Source organism: Cydia amplana, chromosome 5 (assembly GCF_948474715.1).
Source record: "Cydia amplana chromosome 5, ilCydAmpl1.1, whole genome shotgun sequence".
Lineage (NCBI taxonomy): Eukaryota > Metazoa > Arthropoda > Insecta > Lepidoptera > Tortricidae > Cydia > Cydia amplana.
The window spans coordinates 2724526-2746049 of NC_086073.1; positions in this window are offsets into that span (position 1 = coordinate 2724526).

The window sequence follows — 21524 nt, forward strand, 5'->3', positions numbered from 1 at the left end:
CTTATTTGTGGCTAACAGGCGTTTTGCTTGTATAATTGGTAGTAGTTACTGACCACATGCCTAGTTTATAAAGAATTCAACGTAAGGTTTATACTTCTTACCAAACCTACTTTTTTTAAACATTATTAAAAATCCACTATATAAATTATGTAGCTAGATTCTAGATTTGTGCAAACTATATACCTATGTAGGTAAGTATGTAACAAATTTTTAACGTGTCAAGTGAGAAATAGATATTTCGTTAAGACCAATTTTATATATAAGTAATATAAGTATTTTGGACGAGAAGATTTATGCACATAATATATTTTATGTATGTCTGCAATGTTTTGAGTTAATTTAACAAATAATAGGTACTCAGTTTCCTATAGTAGTTTGGTTACTTTTTCATAAGTAACTTCAAAACATTTATCTTTCTATGTACAGTAATCTGCAGCGATAACTACCCCCCTGCATAGAAATTTGTTCGCAGGGGTGCAGTTATCTCTGCAGCTTATTGTACTACACGAATCCTTCTCTCCGCAAGAGTTCAAAGCAGACCATCCGCGGCTTTACAAAGACTTTTTATTTCGTGCGTGCAATATCTTATGACTTATGTAGGTCCACCCACCAGCACCCACTCATTCTAAACCCAAAATGTCAAACCTCACTGAGAAAACCCCGTGAGTTAGGTCCTTTTGGGTGTAAACCTGTCACTGTCACGTTTTATAAAGCAGTATGGCGGTCTCACATGTCTGCCGTGTCGGGTGACACTCATACTACATTACCAGCATAATTCTGTCCTCCGAATATGAGTAGTAGTTACAATTCTAAAGGTCTAAATATACTGGATGTAGGCTCGACTAAATATTTTATAGAGATAGTCCGATATGGACCCAGATACGTTGACAATGTCAAAACGCGTCGGTGAAATATAGTGGTCAGTCTATGATAGGACCTTGTCATCTTCATTTGGTGTTAAGATGAAATGGGAGCGTCGGAAGTCACAGAGTCACAATGACAAGGTTGCAGTGGGTTCTGTAATTTAGTAGTTGTGTGGATAGAATTTTAAGTAAGGTGCTGGAAGGTGCTCCTTGTAGCGTGAAAAGTACTTATACATTAACGATTGAACACGCTTGTCAAGGAAAAGTAAGAAGTCAGTCATGCTCACGTAAGATTGACAATTACAACTGACCGTATAGTTAGTGCCAGTACTAAAAATATCCACATGAGTTTTTTTTTAGTCCCATTAAGTGCTTGTGATGTAAAAAAGTAATTTCGACAAAATAACCTCTGAAAATTATAGATACGCCTCCGATTGAAACGATTGTCAAGGGCTGTTACGTGATTGAAGAAAATCTACGGAAATTTTGACTGTCGCTAACAATTTATTGATATTTTTTGATTGCAAATCACTTCAATTTTTTTTATCTTCTCTTAATTCGACAGGCTAGAAGAAATAAGAATTAATTACATATATTAATACACCAATTACATAAATTACACCAATCGAGATTCAAGCAGGCTTACTAATAACGTTTAATAAATATAAAAACCTCATGCGACCACTTAGCAATTCGTTTTATGGAGTTCTGTAGGTATAAAACAATTCACCTACGCAAATGTTAAACAATACTGGGAGGCAGCCTGGGCGTGCGCGACATCGCCGACCAAATGCAGGAGAGTAGGCTGCGATGGTATGGCCACGCAAAGAGGAGACCACCAGACTACGTTCGAAATTTAGCACTACGACTTTCCATCCCCGGTAAAAGAGGCAGAGGTAAACCGAAAACAAGATGGAAGGACGTAGTGCTAAAAGATATGATTGAGTGCAAAGTATCCGAAAGCGACGTCGAGGATGGGGCGAAATGGAAGCGAAAGACACGGAAAGCTGACCCCATCGCCATGTTGGATATATAGCTTGAAAGATAAAGAGAGAGAGAGAAAGATTAATGTTAAACAATACACTGTTATTTATAAACTACTGGGATAGATTGGGGCCTCCATCCGCGTGAGTTTTTGATCTGTGTCACTAATTTAATATCAATCAAAAAAGCTGTTCCGAGAATCCCATCTAAAACTATATTGCAAACTACTTTACCTATAATCACGAAATGACAATGCCAACATAGCCCAAAACTGGTAAAACCGATAACTATTGCCGTTTGTCCGCAAATTCGCTCGCAATTTCCGCCGACGCCGAATTGATTGTGACGCCGAGCGCCGACTTTGCCTCGATGATTCTACGTATTTGCACGGCCCAAGGCTGATTTGTGATACGCGCTACATCGGTGAGATTTGATGCCAATTAATGTGAATAAAAGTTACTGTAAAATAAAAATAAACTAAATTGGAACTAAGATGACCGATTACCTGTTAGGTACTCGACCGGAAATTAGGAAATCACAAAAAAATGCAAATTACAAGAACTTTACTGCTTAAAAGATGACTCACGCTACACCGGGCCGTGGCCGGGCCGGAGCTTCGTTTTTATGGAAAGCATCACGTGATCACCGCGGCCCGGGAGTGGCACGGTGCGGGCCCGGGCCGGTCACGTCCCGGAGCCTCCTGACAACCCGAAGACTCAATTTTTCTCTTCGGGTGGTATTCTACTTGTTCAAGATCTTTGTCCAATGTGCATTGCGTCTCACTCTCTCATTAAGCAAAATGTGAGACGCAAACACACATTGGACCAAGATTGGACAGATGGAATACCACCCTTCGCAATTTTTTGATGCATGCATGTCGACTGCAGCTAGCAGCACTACTGTTGCAACGTTAACTACGTTAAGGTAACATTCAGATGATGCAACGTACTGCTGCGAAGTTGACACCGGAGATGTCACTGTCACATTCATTTATAAAAGGAATGCACAGGACAGCCAAAAATAATCGCCATCATAATGGGACAAAATATAAATACAATACAAATACTCTTTATTGAACACCTCAATAAAATAAAGCAATACAAAAAAATAAAACAGAAACACAAGCCGAGGTAAACAACAGGCGGTAAAATATCATGTATACTTAAAATACTCAAAGCTAGATTTGAATGAAAGGAGATGAAACTTTTTTACTATAAAACAGTTGTGAATCCATTGACAGCAACGAGAAAATGGCAACGCTTCTAGCATTTGGTATTCACTCGATGAGCGCCGTCCCAAGGGCGGCTAAAGGAACTGGAATCATCAGAAGGGGCATCGAAAGATACTGACTTTCTTGCTTATTACCTATTCTCAGTATTTGGTGTGTCTTCTTTTTCTTCTGTCGGTCCCTCAATACTGAGGATCGGGACATCATGTCCTTCTGTTGAAGACCAGGTTCCTCTATAGGATTCTGTTCCCCGCCAAGCGCATGGCCTCGTGCAGTTTTAATTGCATAGGTGCCGTAATTTGAGAACACCATCTAGTAGGAGGAGGGGCCTGAGGTCTCGTGCCTTCAACTTTGCCCGTCATTATTACTCTTTCCATTGTTTGTGTCTCAGTAGTAAGGAAATCCAGAAGGATTTCCTTACTACTGAGACACAAACAATAAACGAGAAATATTTAAAAAGTGAATTCTAAAACGGTAGGTAATAGTACAGATTATAGCGTTCGCCTTCTCCACTTAATTTGCGTAGAAGTTAAACACTTTCAACCCCATCTTCACCCCTTTACGGATTGAATTAAGTATCAAATAGTAATTCTTAATGGTGCTCTAACTAAACTATATAAACAATACGTAATTGGGTCCAACCTTGAACAGTTCAGGCTATACGTCCGTTTGTGGGTACTTATCTATTTTATACTGTTTTGTAAAAGTTTAGAATTACAAACTGACAACGACACACATTATAATAAGTACATAATTTTAGAGAATACCTAATTTTAGGACTCTTGAAAATATATCATTGATTTCAACCGACTCCAATACCTTTTTAGGGTTCCGTAGCCAAATGGCAAAAAACGGAACCCTTATAGATTCGTCATGTCTGTCTGTCTGTCTGTCCGTCTGTCCGTCTGTCTGTCCGTCCGTATGTCACAGCCACTTTTCTCCGAAACTATAAGAACTATACTGTTGAAACTTGGTAAGTAGATGTATTCTGTGAACCGCATTAAGATTTTCACACAAAAATAGAAAAAAAACAATAAATTTTTGGGGTTCCCCATACTTCGAACTGAAACTCAAAAATTTTTTTTTCATCAAACCCATACGTGTGGGGTATCTATGGATAGGTCTTCAAAAATGATATTGAGGTTTCTAATATCATTTTTTTCTAAACTGAATAGTTTGCGCGAGAGACACTTCCAAAGTGGTAAAATGTGTGTCCCCCCCCCTGTAACTTCTAAAATAAGAGAATGATAAAACTAAAAAAAATATATGATGTAGATTACCATGTAAACTTCCACCAAAAATTGGTTTGAGCGAGATCTAGTAAGTAGTTTTTTTTTATACGTCATAAATCGCCTAAATACGGAACCCTTCATGGGCGAGTCCGACTCGCACTTGGCCGCTTTTTTTTTCAGTATTTTAGATTATGGGACATTTACAGCCTCTACAGGAGACTTTAAAAAACATGAATCTTATTTTCAACATTGTACTTAGACACAAACAGTTCTGAGGAAATATACTAGAGTCTGAGGGGAAAGAGAAGAGTCGTGGATTGTATGAGGCCCAATACATTCCACGACTCTTCTCTTTCCGAACAGACTCTACTATGTATGTGAGTGTCGCCAGGGGCATATCAGTTGTTCGTGACAGTGATTGAAACTACCTACTTCGGTGTCACAATTTTGTAACAACATCCTACCGAAACCCTGTCCCTCGAAGCCTGCGATAAGTTCTGGCCCTCCGGCCACAGCCCTCCAAGTTTCTTACGAAATTATTTGAACAAGACCCCTCGCGAACTTTTTAAACCGAACTACACACGCAAATTCAGCCCCTAAGGACTAAGAACAGTCGCCATCAGATATATCAGACCGATGAGCTCATAATATATGAACACGCACTCTAATGCCTCGACAATAGAGGCGTGTTCAGATATTTGTGAGCGTTTTGGACGCTCTGGTGGTGACTGAACGCCGTGACCGAATATTATGATGAATTACCAAGCGTTAGGGGCGAAATTACCGTTAAGGGAAAATCAGGGAAAGGGAAAGAATGGAAATAAAATACTAGGTTGAATTGCCAGTACTTTACACAGTGACTGGCGGGACGTGTGAGACAAATACTGAGTATGGTGACGCGGTTATACAGCTCGTCAAAAACAAACTTTATGTCGATATAATTGCGGTTTATTTTCGTTTGGGGATGTGATCGTTTTCTGTATATTGACATTAGAAGTTTCGTCGACTGAATTATTGTGATCCAAGTGCGTTCTAATTCCATTTAGCGTTTTGTCGTCGCTATTTTTTCATGAAATTGTTCTCGATTTTTGTGGAATATTTGAGAAATGTTTTATGGCATTAATAGAGTTTGTAGCACTATGGTTTCTTAATATTTGTAATACGTTATATTACAAGCAGATAAGGGGTTGTATAAAATGTATTGATAATAAAATCATTTCAACGACGTCATAATCAATGATGAACTTAATTTTAAATTTTAAATAAAACAGGAAAGTCCAATTCTTTTTCGTTTTGAGGTATAGTATCAGGTACCATTAGGTATGGTAACTTCAAAAGCACTTTATTGAAATGAAATTAATGAAATGAAAATGCTTTATTGCCACAAAATTAAATTATTCTAATCAAGTCGGTGCAAAGTTAATCTAGACGTACTCTTCTTTATTTTTGAACTCACATGTAGATCCTTCATAATCTGTTGTTCTCTGCTGCTTGTTATACTGCATATTATCACAATGAACAAGCGAAATCTCACAAAAGACAGTTAATTTCACGCGATAAACGACTTTGTGACTTTGTTTGTTTGTCTGCGGCAACAGATTAAAATGGCCGCGAGCGGAAAGGAGTGCGACGCAGACATATTTCTGACTAGACCACGCTTTTAGTGTTAAGTATTGTAAAATTTATATTACCGTTAGTCTAAATATAAAGTGTTTGTAGTCTGGGTCTAGTTGTCTGAATTAAAATTCAGAAAAATGTACCATACCAAAAATAATATAACGCTGATCGTTTTACAGCGAAGTACATTTTAGTTATTTTATTTGTTATTAATTAAGGTTCGGCAATGAAATTCATTATTCTAATGTTTTTTAGATCATTTTTAATTAAATTTTATATAAATATCAGAAGGCTTATTATATATATGTACCTAAAATAAAAAACGGATTTTCAATCACTGCTGCATATTCAAGTGATAGAGGCACCGAATTTTTTATTTATTTTCGCTTTAGGCCCGCTGATATTCGTCGATAAACTTACACACACCTTACAAATGTACAAATAGACGGGGCATGTCTATTTGTACATATATCTATGGTGTGTGCAGATTGCAGATTAAAAACTGTGAAAAGTTTTTTTAGCAATCTCGGAGAGACGCCTTTTAGTGCGCCTGTTCCTGTGCTAGGACTCGTTTTTGTACTAAAGACAAATTAAATTTATGTGACAAATGAAAAAAGTATGTAAGTACATACTTATGTCAGTCATATTACATAGAACTAAACATTTTTACGTTTTTTGTGATTCGGGTAATAACTGTAGGGCAGAAACATCGACTTTGATATTTGCGGTAGCAGTGTCGCGCTGCATTAAGGATGACTCACGCTAGAACGGTCCGGGCCCGGGCCCGGGCGACCGAAACTTCAGTTTTCTATGAAAGTATATCGTGATCACCGATCACCTGTCATAGAAAAATAAGTGGCCAAAGCTACGTCCTGGCCCCGGGCCGTTCTAGCGTGAGTCGTCCTTTACTGATTACTAAAGCTGGTGTGTCTGAATCCGAACGGTACCTTTAATCTGACGGACACCCCCGTACGTTCCAATTGTTCCTAAGTAATTCCTCTTCCTACACTTAAGAGCTTCCAAAATCAGATTTATCAACTAACTAAACCATTTCAAACCATTTAGCGTTCCACACTCATCAAATTTAAATAAACGTAACACTAACCTTATCGAATCGCTACCTGTCGCCACTGCAACTTACCAACCCTCATACTTATCAACATTTAAAATTTGAACCTTGCATCTTTGTATTAAAGTTGATTGCGACTGCATTATGGAGTTACAGTTATGTTTTCCAACCAATTTAAATTTTACTTAGATCGGTTGATTTGAACCTTATCTAGTAGTGTTAAGGACTAGAGTGGGTGCATAATAGAGTTATAGGTAATAGGTAATTGTGTACGGTAGCGTTTTCGCGCCATCTCGGGTTAGCGGGGTTAAACCGACGTGGGAAGATAAAGGGAAGTCGTTCTCACGACTTTGGGGCAGGGTTGGCCATCAGCTCTGTTCTACCATCAGTTACAATTGATGAAACAAAAATATATAAAATTTAAGAATATTCAGAAAATGATGCGGGAAAATTAGCAGCAGTGGTGCAAAGATAATTTTCCCGGATTTATAAGTTCAAAAGAGTGGCCACCCTACTCGCCTGATCTAAATCCAATGGATTATAGTTTTTGGTCAATCTTAAAGACAAGAATCTGTGCTACTAAACAGAAAAGTGTAAACGTTCTAAAAAGCAACACTTACCAGAGAATGGGAAAAATATCCTCGAAGGAGCTGCAGCATTTCTTTGAAAATTTTAACATACGTTTGCGTTTGTGTAGGTATCAAAGCGAAATGAGGCTTTTTTGAAGACAATTATTTTTTGTTGCATTAAAGGACTGTAGTATTAATTTATAACTTGTTTTGTACTAGTTACGTAAGTAGGAATAATTGGCAAAAACGTTGTCAACGTATTTTTGGGCCACCCTGTATTTATACATAGCTTTTGGAGAGTATTACATCTGACAAAACCCTATAAAGTTAGAAAATAACAAAAAAGCAAAACTGTACGTAATTCGTTGAAATTTTATAAATTCACCCTAAATACAATTACGAGTGAAATGCACGAAGGCTAACTGACTTGGTCCAGATACCATTCGGATACTGAATACGTTCGAAATGACCTGTATTATGAAAATACTAGTACCGATTAATATAGCCTAGTCTAGTAGGTAAATCATACCAATACCACTCCATTGACTAACTTTTATTTTAGGCTTTTAATCAATTAATCATTAACAACCCTATACTCCGAACATCCTTTGTTCTACACCATCTGTCCCTATCGCCAACCTGTCATTTGTAGAGGACATTGATATGCGATCGGGCCATCGACTATTAGAATATGGACTACCTATTAGAACATGAGCACAACAATAATATCAGAAATCTGTTTGGGATTCTAGATGGTAAGGTCATATTTAAATTAGTCCTGGTGTTCCTAGTGAGAATAGAATGAAAGGCCATAGTCGGCTTTCCATAGTAAATCGGCCCTTGCGTTAAACAGACTCTGTTTTTTTATGGCTACCTCTTCTAGTGAAGAATATTTACCTAATGCTAAGTATCAACTTCCTAATTGTGACAGTTTTTGACTTATTCATTTTTTAAGCTTTTTTAATCTATTTTTTTTCGGTTTTTATTCACACGATTGGTTTCAAATGTTGAAATAATGTTCTTAATAATGATTGGCGTCACCAAAAAAAATAACAATACTGGTTGTCATAAAAAAAATTAATATAAAATAAAAAAGTTAAATATTTTGTTTTGGCGATTGTGAAGTAGTGATACCCCTAGATTTTTTTTCATATCGTAGGTCATATATTGGTCTACTATTTGCCAGAACATCAAAATTTTCCGGGTACTTCCGGTTAAAAATCAGCAATACGTGAGGATACAGGTCGGCTGCAGGAATCTGCCGCTTATTTCAGGTTGGACCCTACTCGCGCCTTAAGGAAACTCCATTCCGTGTTTTTAACCGACTTCCAAATCTCAAAGAAGGAGGTTATCAATTCGGTTGTATGTTTTTTTTTATTTTTTTTTATGTTTGTTACTCCATATCTTCGTCATTACTGGACCGATTTTGAAAATTCTTTTTTTGATTGTATGTATATGCATATAGATTGGTTCCGTTTTTGTCAAAACCCAGTTCTGATGATGGGATCCATGACAATGCTAAAAGGACCATCTCCCCTCGGAAATGGATTCCAAAATGTGCTAAGTGAGCTCTTAGTTTTGTACAGTGTTAGATGGCAATATTTGGGGGCTATTCATCTGGCATCTATGATAGATTTTAATTGAGCCTGCTAGGCGGCGCGGCGGCCGAACTGCCTTGTTCCTACACACAATAATATTGCGCGGGTCTAGCATGCTTCTTACAGCGACGAAATATATAACTATAAACGCTCAATACATTTTTATTTTCACAATATCATAATATGTATTGTCTTCGGTTACCGCGAGAGTTTACTCATGAAATAAAACTATTAAAACGGATTATATCGCGTTATTGAATTTATACTACACCCCGACGTACGTGGTCAGCGGGTGACTGAGGAAAAACCCGATATAATCCGTTTTAATAGTTTTTATTTCATACACAATGTCATTTACGTCTCGTACAACAGTTCCCTTAGATTAGATTAAATTTTGTGGCAGCGTTGATTGAACGTTCTAATCACAATAATACGGCAACAACTTGGAAAGCATAAACTAAAATAGATGTCATAATTATATTAAAGAAAAAGTGAGGAAGCCCTCCAGTGGTGGAAGCCGTGGTGGCGGGGTGGGTTCAAGGCGTTAGCGCGGATTGCTAACATTATGCAATTATGTAATTCATTTTTTTCCCAAAGTTGTGAGACATTGGCAAAAAGTTTTTATTTTTAATTGTCAGTAAGCGAGTAAACAAGCCGCCGGATGGGAAGATTTCTATCTATTAAATAGTAGGTAGGTACTTAGATACCAAAAGATCTAATTGTATCACTTGAGACGTTCAGTTTGAAAGTGTTCGTGAGGTTTCTTTGTAATCGATGCAAATCAATTTTTATTTATCATCATGCTAGCGAAGCTTGGTTCGGCCATCGGCCATGTCACTTGTCCGCCCGTGGCTGTCTACGTCTCTGGCTTTTCAAACCAATTATATAGGTACTATGTAGTCTGGTAGTTCGGTTGTTCGGTTAGACTTTTTGCATTTGGACATGATCATTAAATTCCGTTCACTGAACTTTGCGCATGGTTCAGCGCATCAACTCGACGAAATTTTACAATACAATACAAATCCTCTTTATTGCACAACCTCAATACAACATTTAGGTACAGAGAGACACAGATAATACGTGAAGACAGAGGTAACAACAGGCGGTCTTATCGCTAAAAGCTATCTCTTCCAGACAACCTTCAGGTAGAAATGATAATATTTTACTCTGGCTCACGGGTGTAATATGGTTAGATTAGTCAGTCGCCATTATGTAATATTTTTTGGTGATTATTTTGGTGTAACCATAACTAAGAGTTACAAGACAGTTCACCGCTCCTATTTTGACGTTACAAAGTGTAGCAGTGCCTCATAATTATACATATATGACGTTAAAGGTGACGTTCGGACGTCAAAAGCAGCTGTTGCTGCCGCTGTAACTGTGAATTTACAGCACCAGCAGCACCTTTATGGTGAGACTTTCACTTTGAAACGTCACTTTGGTCACTTCACGTTTCGTTGAAGAAACGTCACTTTTGACACTGACATATCTGATCCATGTCGTATCTTTAGCAAATTTTAGACGTATCTTAAAGCTCGAATCAGGCCGTGTGATTAACTAGCTTGGCCAGACTCTATTGTGTGATTTAGGTATGCATTACCTATTCCGTTTCGACAAAAACGATACACGCGTTATAATTAAGGGTGGTTACACAATCAGGACCCTTAATATAATAAGGTTAAGGGCACAATAGACGGGAACAATAACGTATTTAATGACAAAGGGCCAGAGCTGGCTTTAAGCACAATGGGAATGGAATAATGTGGCGTATCGAGATTATGGTGTGAAAAATGGGGAAATGGTGTTTTTTGGTGTTCTGTTTAGATTTGAGATAAGTAAAAGTAGCCTGCATTTGGAGGGAAAAGGATTTGTCGATACATACCAAATACATAAATGGACAAATTTAGAGGAACGCAAAATGAAAAGTTTCATAATTTTGAAATTACATAATTAAGGTGGGTGCTGGTACTGGATTATAATAAATAAAACTAAATTTTGCGTTTCTCTTTTATCAATGAGTACGTAATAGGTTTGATAAAGTACATTACTCTTTTAAGAGTTCTACATTTCCCGCTACCTAGTAGCGTGTGCAACATGTAGCGTGTCATTATAAACGTCAAACTTCTATGATTATAAATGACATTATGAAAACAAGTATTGTAGCCGGAAAGCTAGCCACGGAAATAGGTATGCAATTTATAGAGCAACGAAATACCTCTAGTTATTGTGCCATATTATCATTATTAATTAATTCGGGCGCCTGGCAGCTGTTCAGCGGTGGGTGCGGGAGTGGATGGACAACAAAGTGGTTGTAAAATCAATTGAAGGTGTGCAATTTATAGAGCTCTGAGTTTGGTGTGATATAATAGCTAATTATGTATTTAATTCAAATATAACAATGCCAGGCGTTTTATTTGGGGGAAAAGTAGTGCCAGGTGATGAAAATACACAATAACTTGTGCGCCTGCAGGTAGATCACGAGCAAATTGCACCTGACTCACAATTGCTTTAAGCATAGTGTCGTATATGTCTTCTACTTTTTGTACTCTGTCACAGAATAAATAACAGTACTACCCTGTTCAATTACGCCTAGGTAAGTGTTAGGAAAAAGTAGAAGACATATACGACACTATGCGTAAAGCTATTGTGAGTCAGGTGAAATTTGCTCGTGATCTTCCTGCAGGCGCACAAGTGAATGTGTATTTTCATCACTTGGCACTACTTTTCCCCCAAATAAAACGCCTGGCATTGTTATATTTGATTTAAATACATAATTAGCTACATATTATATCACACCAAACACAGAGCTCTATAAATTGCACACCTTCAATTGATTTTACAACCACTTTGTTGCCCATCCACTCCCACACCCACCGCTAAACAGCTGCCAGGCGCCCGGATTAATTAATAATGATAGTATGGCATACTAACTAGAGGGATTTCGTTGCTCTATAAATTGCATACCTATGGCCGTGGCTAGCTCTTAGACCATTGGGGGCACACCCACACTTTGATTTGTCAAATTCGGTGCAAAAATGGTAAGTAATTATTTCATAATTACTATGGGACTTTTACACTTGTCCAACAAACCACCTATAAGTAAGTATGTACTATAATTATTATAGACACGCTATATTATAATAATAGGCTTACAGAACAGATAGAACCTGATAAAAAAAGAAAATACATCTAACAATGACCTTAAAAATCTTCTAGTCTAGTGGACCAACCAGTTCATCGACCTTCAGATAAAATGGCGGACACCTGGGAATCAATTCCCATCGTTCACCGAGCACGGACGAGTCCAACGATCTAATTTATAGCGAGCTCTCTTATTTGTATCCTCTTTTTCGCATGAAATTAATTGTCATAATTATAATATTTTCACTGATTTATTTAGCTTACTGTTGTGTGTAATTTATATTTCAGTCACTTCGGCCGTCACTATCTACTCGTATTTGAGCTGACTGTTTTTGTATTTTAAACCAAGCTCGTGTAAGGAATTTCCTCACTATGATAAAGTAAAAACGCTAAGCTCGAAGAATTTCGTACAACGACCCGTCATTTCCTTTCTCCATCTCACGCGTATAATTATATTGCTGTCCCGCTCGCATCATGGGCGGGACAGCAATATATTTACGCGCGTGCGACAGAGGTAGCAAATGGCCGGTCAATGTTCAGTCACCACACGGGATTGTTATGCCATTTAGGGTTCTAGCTCTAGCTAATTTGGAAATTCTTTAGCGTGAGTATTGAAGAACCAATTTAGATCGGCCCCTAAATGGCGCAAGAATCGCGGAGCGTGATGATACCTACGAAATTCGCTGTGTTCAAAATCTCAAGATCACTATTAAGGTGACAGTCCATTTCCAACCGCAGCTGCACTACTGTTCATTTTACTATGGAAATTGACAGTAACAGCGACGCGTTCAGTAGCAGTAGTGCAGCTGCGTTCAGAAATGGAATGTTACCCTTACGCTGGTTATTCTCTCAGTTCGACTCATTACTGGGAATAATATATGACCTGGGATTTCCTGTCTGTCAAGGAACCTTTGACAAGGGAGTGGAGACAGTGAAATATTTATGGCTTACAGAATGGAAGGTGCTATATAAAATTCCTCGAGACGTGGGAATATTAAATTGTTAGTTGTCAGAGAAATTTATTGTTTAGTTGCCAATACCTTTATAGATACATATACATACAAGAAACAACTTCAATAGCACATGGGTTATAGAAAGCGTTTACATTGCCGCATTAGAGTTTACGGTCTTTGGAATGGCATATCCAGTCCGTTGCCTAAAGCGCTGGCCACGACATTGCGCGACTGGCTTCAACGATAGGTTAGAACGAAAGGTCCGACTGCTGTGTCTCGCTCCAATCTATGGTTTTCGCCTTAGCCGTAGCCAGTCGCGCAATATCGTGGCCAGCGCGTTAGGGTTAAGAAATATTATTGGCAAAATGGCAATTTAAAATTAGTTTTATTTATCACTATTTAAACTGCATTATACAAAAATGAAATGTGTGTTTTGAAATTCAGTTATCTATAACATCAGCAGTACTTATAAGCATAAAAACTTTTTACAAAAAAAAGAAAACCGACTTCAAAAAGGATGAAATAAAATATTATCCTTTTTGAAGTCTATGCGTTACCAACTGATATGTTTGAAGTCGGTGCCAAGCCAAATTTTGTTGCATACCATGATTTTGGTGCGATTCAATAAGGATGTACGTTGGATTGTCTTACACGACGACAATGAACGTACTTTCTGTAGGTACAGTTGAAGTTAAAAATATGTTTACACTTTTCGCCTTATTACAAAGGAGTAAGGTGCAAAAGTGTAAACGTATCTTTGACGTCGACTGTACCTAAGAACACACGATCAAACCTTCTTGGCGCAGTCCGTACCATGTTTGTCGGCACATAGTGTAAATTCAATGCATTTTTTGCCGTCGTATTTTTTAAAGAACATTTCTTACAAATGTGTGGGATTGGGACTGAGTTATTTCCTGTCCCTTATCCAGAGGACTACATTTCAAAATATAAAAAAATTCAAGGAATTTACCTTTTTGCCAAATTTCACCTAAAGCAGCTCAGTTGTTTAGCCATGAAAAGGCGACAAAGAGGCAGACAGAATTACTTGCACATTTACAATAGTTATTATTAGTACAGTTCTAATGGGATTTATAGCCATAAAGCTGATTATTTTTGACTGGTATTGTTACTACTTGGCTTGGCACCGACTTCAAACATATCAGTTGGTAACGCATAGACTTCAAAAAGGATAATATTTTATTTCATCCTTTTTGAAGTCGGTTTTCTTTTTTTTGTAAAAAGTTTTTATTTTTCAATTTTTAGTTTTAACGCATTGTTAAGAGCGCGACGCATGAATGAAAAACGAGATCACGTTTAACATTAAATTCGTGTACCTAGCTATTACCTTAATAAATATGTAATCAGGAATTTTCTCGAGTCCGTCTGGGAAATTATAATTCCTGTCACTATCACTACACTAAATCCATCTTCCGCCCCGCCACTGACCCAATCCAATCAACCCCTGATCCAGGAACCCCTCGACCCTGAAGCAACAGCCCTTCAACCGCCAGTCCCCGACCCCTTAATTCCTAACCCTAACCCCCGATCAGTAGCCTTACCAGCTTACCACGAGTTTGACATTAATATATTCGCTAGCGTGTGTGTAACTTACTTTCTTTGCATCTCGCTAGTACTGGCATATTAGTGCGAGCGAGATGCATAAAAAGTAAGTTACGAAGACGTTATTAGCGAATATGTCAATGCCAAACTTGTGATATGGCTACTGATCAGGGGTAGTGTCGAACTCATGGTAAGGCTACAGTCGCACTACATCAAATTGGTGGTTTTCCGAAGCAAATGCTCGAATTACTTTAGGAAACACCGAAATCACTTTACACGCGCCTTTTAAAATTGAGGAGTTCCCTCAATTCCTCATGGATTCCATCATCAGACCAGAACCAAAAATAATACGGAAACACCTTGGAGGTAACTTCTTCCAAACAAAAAAAGAATTACTCAAATCGGATCACAGGTGCCGGATTAATCGGTGAACATACTACATTTAAAAAAATCATCATCATTATCATCAAAACAATCATCATCATCAGGTCTACTTCATCAAATTGGTAGTTTTCGGGAGAAAATGCTCGAGTTGCTTAAGAAAACACCCAAATCACCATGCATGTGCCTTTAAAAATTGAGGAGTTCCCTCAATTCCTCATGGATCCCATCATCAAAACAGAACCAAATTAATATGGGACCAACTTGGAGGTAGCTCCTTTCCAACAAAAAAAGAATTACTCAAATCGGACCACGGATGTCGGAGTAATCGGTGAACGTACATAAAAAAAAATAGCCTAACCCGAATACAGAACCTCCTCCTTCTATGAAATTGAAGTCGGTTAATAAGCAGTTTTATACTGCTTTCGTTTCAGTTTCAGTAAGTACCCACTGAAAACAAACACGAAACACCACGTCTACAGGAAATATTTAGAATCGTCCACAATTATCAAAAGGACGTATATCTATAAGAAAATCACGTCGCTTACATCTTTTGGCGTTAAATAAGAGCGGAAATAGTCCCCTACCTTCGACTTCGTGACAATACCTAATCCTCAAAAGCTGCCGACTTTGCTTCTGTTGGAGGGAATCAAATTATTAACGGACTAAAATACGAGTAAATAGACACGTAATTTTAACAATGCTGCTAGTTATTTGGCCTGCCATTCTGTTTGTTTGAATTAAAATCCTGGCTGCCTGTTGGAGAGAAAACAATATGTTTCAGGTACAAAATTAACTCACATTTATAGACGGGTCTAACGCGAAATTTATTCAATTACCTTTATTTACCGACGTTTCGACACAGGTTTCACTGGTCATGGTCGCTGCTAACTGATGTTCCAGCAAAATGTCAAAACAAAGATTTGTGCAACTACCAGACGAAAAGTGTATGAAAAAGTTTGGGGTAGACATCACATTTTCAAACCACCCACTACGTACACATAATGTTAATTATTGTCAATGGTGGTGTTTCATGACCAGTGAAACCTGTGTCGAAACGTCGGTAAATAAAGGTAATTGATAAAATTTCGCGTTAGACCCGTCTATAAATGTGAGTTAATATGTGTTCAAAACGCGAAAGTTTTAAATATTATAGGTACAAAATTGTTCTTGAAATGTTTATTTCTCAATTGTAAGTAGAGGTTATTTGTTACTAAACTACTAATTGCACAGTAAACAGTTTTTCAAATGAAGTAAAAGTCTTGTACAGTAAAAAATTGGTTTGTCCCAATTTCCTTGGCACAGTGACAAAAAGCAATATAGACAGTTTATAGAGTCTGTGTAGAAAGAGAAGAGTCGTGGAATGTATGGGGCCCAATCCCCATCTCTTCCCGCACAGACTCTAGTCACATTAAACACTACATGTTATTGACTGGTACGTGAAACCTGAACATGTGAAAGCAGTCATAAAAAGCCAAACATCCCAACAAGGTAAATAAGGGCTCATAATCCTAACCCTAGCTCGGAGCCCTGTTTATACGCAACTAGTGATGTGACGTTTTCGGTACCTAATGTTTCACAAGGTTGCTGCGTTTGTGTGCTTTAATTGATCTGACTTTGGCGCTTCTGAAACTTGGACACATGAAGAGAAAATCTCTAGAAAATCTGTCCAGAAAAATTTGTAGCAAGTTTTACTTACTATATGTCTGTAAGGGTCAGTAGGGCCACCCCACAATCTTTTGAGAGTCTACTCAGCGCTATGAAAAATGGCATCACTGCACAGTTGCGCCAACGTTGCGTCGAGCTGCAGCCATAGATTTGACTAGACGCCGACGCTCGAGAGACGTTAATGTGGGATGGCCCTAAAACCCAATATTATGTTCTTGGTTTCTGATAATATTGTGAACCGTATAAGGAGCTTTTTGCCATAGTAAGTGGCCATGCAATTTTGCGGCTGGGTGTAGGTACATAAGCCGAATCACATCCAGATGGCAGGCCAAAATTTTGAATTACAATGTATTTTTTAACCGCCTTCAAAAAAAAAGGAGGTTCTCAGTTTGACCCGTATGTATGTATGTATGTATATTTGTTCGCGATTGTCTCGCGTTTGGCTGAACCGATTTTGATGCGGTTTTCAGAAAAGTGTTTGTTACATTCTGGAGAAGGTTTTAGTATACATAGATCTGAGCTGATGCTGAACCCTGGCTGTACCTAGTGGAACTCAGGTTTGGTGCAACATAGGTAGATGCTGTTTTGGTCATCCGACACGCCTTGATGAGCACTTGGGAGAGCAGTACCCAAGATAGAGCTGATGCTGAACCCTGGATGTACCTAGTGGAACTCAGGATGTGCCTAGTGGAACTCAGGTTTGGTGCAACATAGGCCCACGGTATTTTGGTCATCCGTCACATCTTGATGAGCAATTGGGAGAGCAGTGCCCAAGATAGAGCTAATGCTGAACCCTGGCTGTACCTAGTGGAACTCAGGTTTGGTGCAACATAGGCCCACGCTATTTTGGTCATCCGTCACATCTTGATCAGCACTTGGGAGAGCAGTATCCAAGATAGAGCTGATGCTGAACCCTGGCTGTACCTAGTGGAACTCAGGTTTGGTGCAACATAGGCCCACGCTATTTTGGTCATCGTTCACATCTTGATGAGTACTTGGGAGAGCAGTACTTAAGATCGAGCTGATGCTGAACCCTGGCTCACCTAATGGAACTCAGGGTTGGTGCAACATAGGCCCACGCTATTTAGGTCATCCGTCACATCTAGAAAACCAAACCAAATTAAATTAATACTAAATTACACTGAAACTAAATGGAGAGTCTAACAAACTAGTATAGTTTAGCCCAAAACCTAAAATAAATGAAGTATAGTTTGTAGCTTTCTAATAGACCCCGAAGGCTAATCCTATTGTCTATTGTTAAGAAAAACCGCTCGTGCCACGTGCCACAATCACCTGCATAAAAAATTGGTACTTCGGTTACTGAGTGCCGGCGAGTCGAACGCTACAGAACCAGTCTAAAATGTGTCATCGAGATGCGTAACAAAGGCGCGTTATCGGAGAGCGCACCTACACTGGTTTTTTGAGCGTTGGACTAGCCCTCGCTCAAGTGCCAAATAGAATAATTAGGACCCTTTTTTGCAGGTAAGTAGCACGTGCGGTTTTAATGAACAATAGACAATAGGATAAGCCTTCGGGGTCTACTAGAAAGCTACAAACTATACCTACCTATCACTAAAAAGTAAAAAATAAAATAAAATAAATAAAAAAAAGAATTAAAAAATTAAAAACAAACAAAAATAAAACCAAAATGAAATAACTTAATATAATATCTTTTTTTTTTAAAAGGGAACCGCCTTCAAAAAACAAACCCACTGAAAAGCACAAAATAATTTTTATATGGCACCCCTATACGTCTTAGACATGAGCGCCGCGCCGGCGCGCCGCCGCCGCCGACAAAATTTTCGCGCCGCCGCCGCCGACGCTGCGCTATCGGCGTGGCATCGGCGTGACCTTGGTAGTTACTACTACTTTCAGAATCAGATAATATATTTTTAATCGAGTTTAGATCATTAACGGCGCCACTTCGAATAGTTTATAGGCATTTAAAAGGTATTTTAGGCCCATATAATTCAAAAATATCGAAGGCAAATGCAAACTTATCTGTCTAGTAACCGCGCTACTAGTCTTGGGCAAACGAAATTATTTAATATCAATTTTAACATTGTAATAAACATACTGATTTCCTTCCATTTTTATTGTGGAACGTTCCACATTACAATATTTATAGATTGTATATATATACAATCTATAAATATTGTAATGTGGAACGTTCTGTATATACACTAGACATGTCAATCACAATGAAAAAATCGCTCGCATGGAACTAAGCCGCTATCTGAACCTGCAAGTTTTTGGCCCTGTTTGGAGCTCAACTTTCGGCCTGTTTTAAAACGCTTGAGCATTGGTCCTTATCCGATGTTAGCTCCATTTCAGCTCGGCCTTTGGTTCGCACGAATGCGCCCTCAGGAAAGCTCCAGATCTTTAACAATATGGCTTCAGTCTTTATCGGCCTGCACCCTCGCTCTGCTCTCTTGCAGCTCGGCCTCGCACAGAAGCAATCGCCGCAATCGGTGCTCCAGGCGTTCAGCCGTCAGCCAAGCTTACACTTGGCGTAAGCTTATTCTTAGCTGTATGCTTACCTGCAGCTCATTCTCTGGCCTCGCATTGGGAGGCGTCGAAATCAAGTCTTCGGTGTTACATGGAGCTCGGCGTTGGGCCTCACTTTTTGACATACATCTGTTTTGTTGGGTCGATATTGGTTAATGACGGAGCTCGTTTTTTTTGGGCTGTCGACAAGACGTTTCCCTGATACAGTCAATCTGCAATTTTTAACTTAGCACAAAAGATAAGGGCCTCGCTAAGATCTTCCGGCCAAAGCCTCGCCATGATTAAGACCGCCTCTGATGCCGCGCGATACCGCTTATCCACAGTTTATACGATATAAAAATTTTTCGTACCAGTATTCAATAAATTATCCTTGATAATAAAAAATGCATTTATTTCATATCTTTCTTACAGAAAAAACATGTTTTTTCGGTAAAATTTTGGTTTGAATTCTTTTTTTATTAATCGAAGGTGTTTCAAGGCCACGCCGCCGATTCGCCGCCGCCGCCGACCAATTTTGACCGGCGCGCCGCCGCCGGCTATATGCCTATCGGCGCTCATATCTAATACGTCTCCAGTCCCTATCCCGTCGTAAAGCAAATTTCTACCAAAAAGTAATATAATACCTAATAATAAGAAAATTAATAACCATCCGGGTAATTACTTAGTTTTTGAAGGCGGTGCCAAACCAACAAAAACATTCTTTACTACCATTCAGCAAAAAAATACGAGTAAGTAGTACCTACAAGAACTAAATTAATGAGTAAACTAAGTATGTCTTTATAATGCAAGTAAGTGCAGTTCTTCGTTGTCTAAAATATCGGTTCTCAAAAATTTTGGTTTGGCACCGACTGCAAAAACTAAGTAATTACCCGGATGGTTATTAATTCTCTTATTATTAGGTATTAATTACTTTTTGGCAGAAATTTGCTTTACGACGGGATAGGGACTGGAGACGTATAGGGGTGCCATCACTGACTTAATATAAAAGAAATAGACACACAAAGCAGAACAAAAACGTCAAGAAATGTGGATCCCAATGACGTTTCGCACCATTTGCATTGATGATAAAAACGCTTACGTAAATTTTGAGTCAAATGTTTCGTACAGAAAAGAGCTTAATGTCGTAAGCATTAAGTGTCAAATTTGCAAACATAAGTACCAACACTGTTAAAAAATTTAGTCCGATGGCACTAAACGTAACGTATTTACGTCAAACAACGTCAAACGAGAATAATGAACGAATGGAGTCACTTTGGTACACTTTAATATGTATTACTGTACAGGAAAATATTAAAATTGAAGTAATAAATAAAACAAATTTAATTTAATCGGGAGCTCAAATAAAATTAATTCGTGGTTCAAATTCAAACAAATTAAATTTTTAATTCGTAAGTATACGTCTTTAAATACTAATTTCCTTGAAATAAATTCTACTTATTAAATAACTGTGTATTTCAGATCTACATTTACTCATAGCACGGGTGCACGGGGACATTTAGATACTGATTGGATTTTTTTATAAAGTCTACCTATACTTTATAAAAAAAAATCCTGTGGTTGTCACTGTGTTCCGACAGGTTTAGCATTTACAGTTAGTCGATATAAGCCCTTATTGGTGGTGTATATGTCGGAAACAGGGAAATGGGCCAAACACACAAGTGCCGTTTTGCCTTGTTTAAAACTGCATCACCCCTATCTCTTGCTATAATTAAATAGCAGTCCACTTTGCACGTCGCATAGGTTTTCTTGGAAATCTTCAATTTAAACATAATATTATTTCTTATGAATTCCATATAAAAATATAAAAAAATATTGACCTCACATCGACTCAATAGAATTTTGTTCCTTGACATCCCTTCTTTGGTACTAACAAATTAATTTATTCAAAACCATAAAATTACCACCAGATTACATAAATTATGTAATGCTATCCAAAGAACTAACCGAAAGAAATACATTCCATCCTTTTTCCTTGTTTTATCATTGTTATTTTTACATATTTTAACGGCACATTTCGTAATTGTTGACAACTTCACATTTGAGCGTTTCAAACAAGACTAAACGAAAAAGTAATGCATGATCTGTTTTGACATCACTTTTGTGGGGCCATTTTTGGCGGCTGATTGGGTATCCAGTTCTTTATACTATATCAA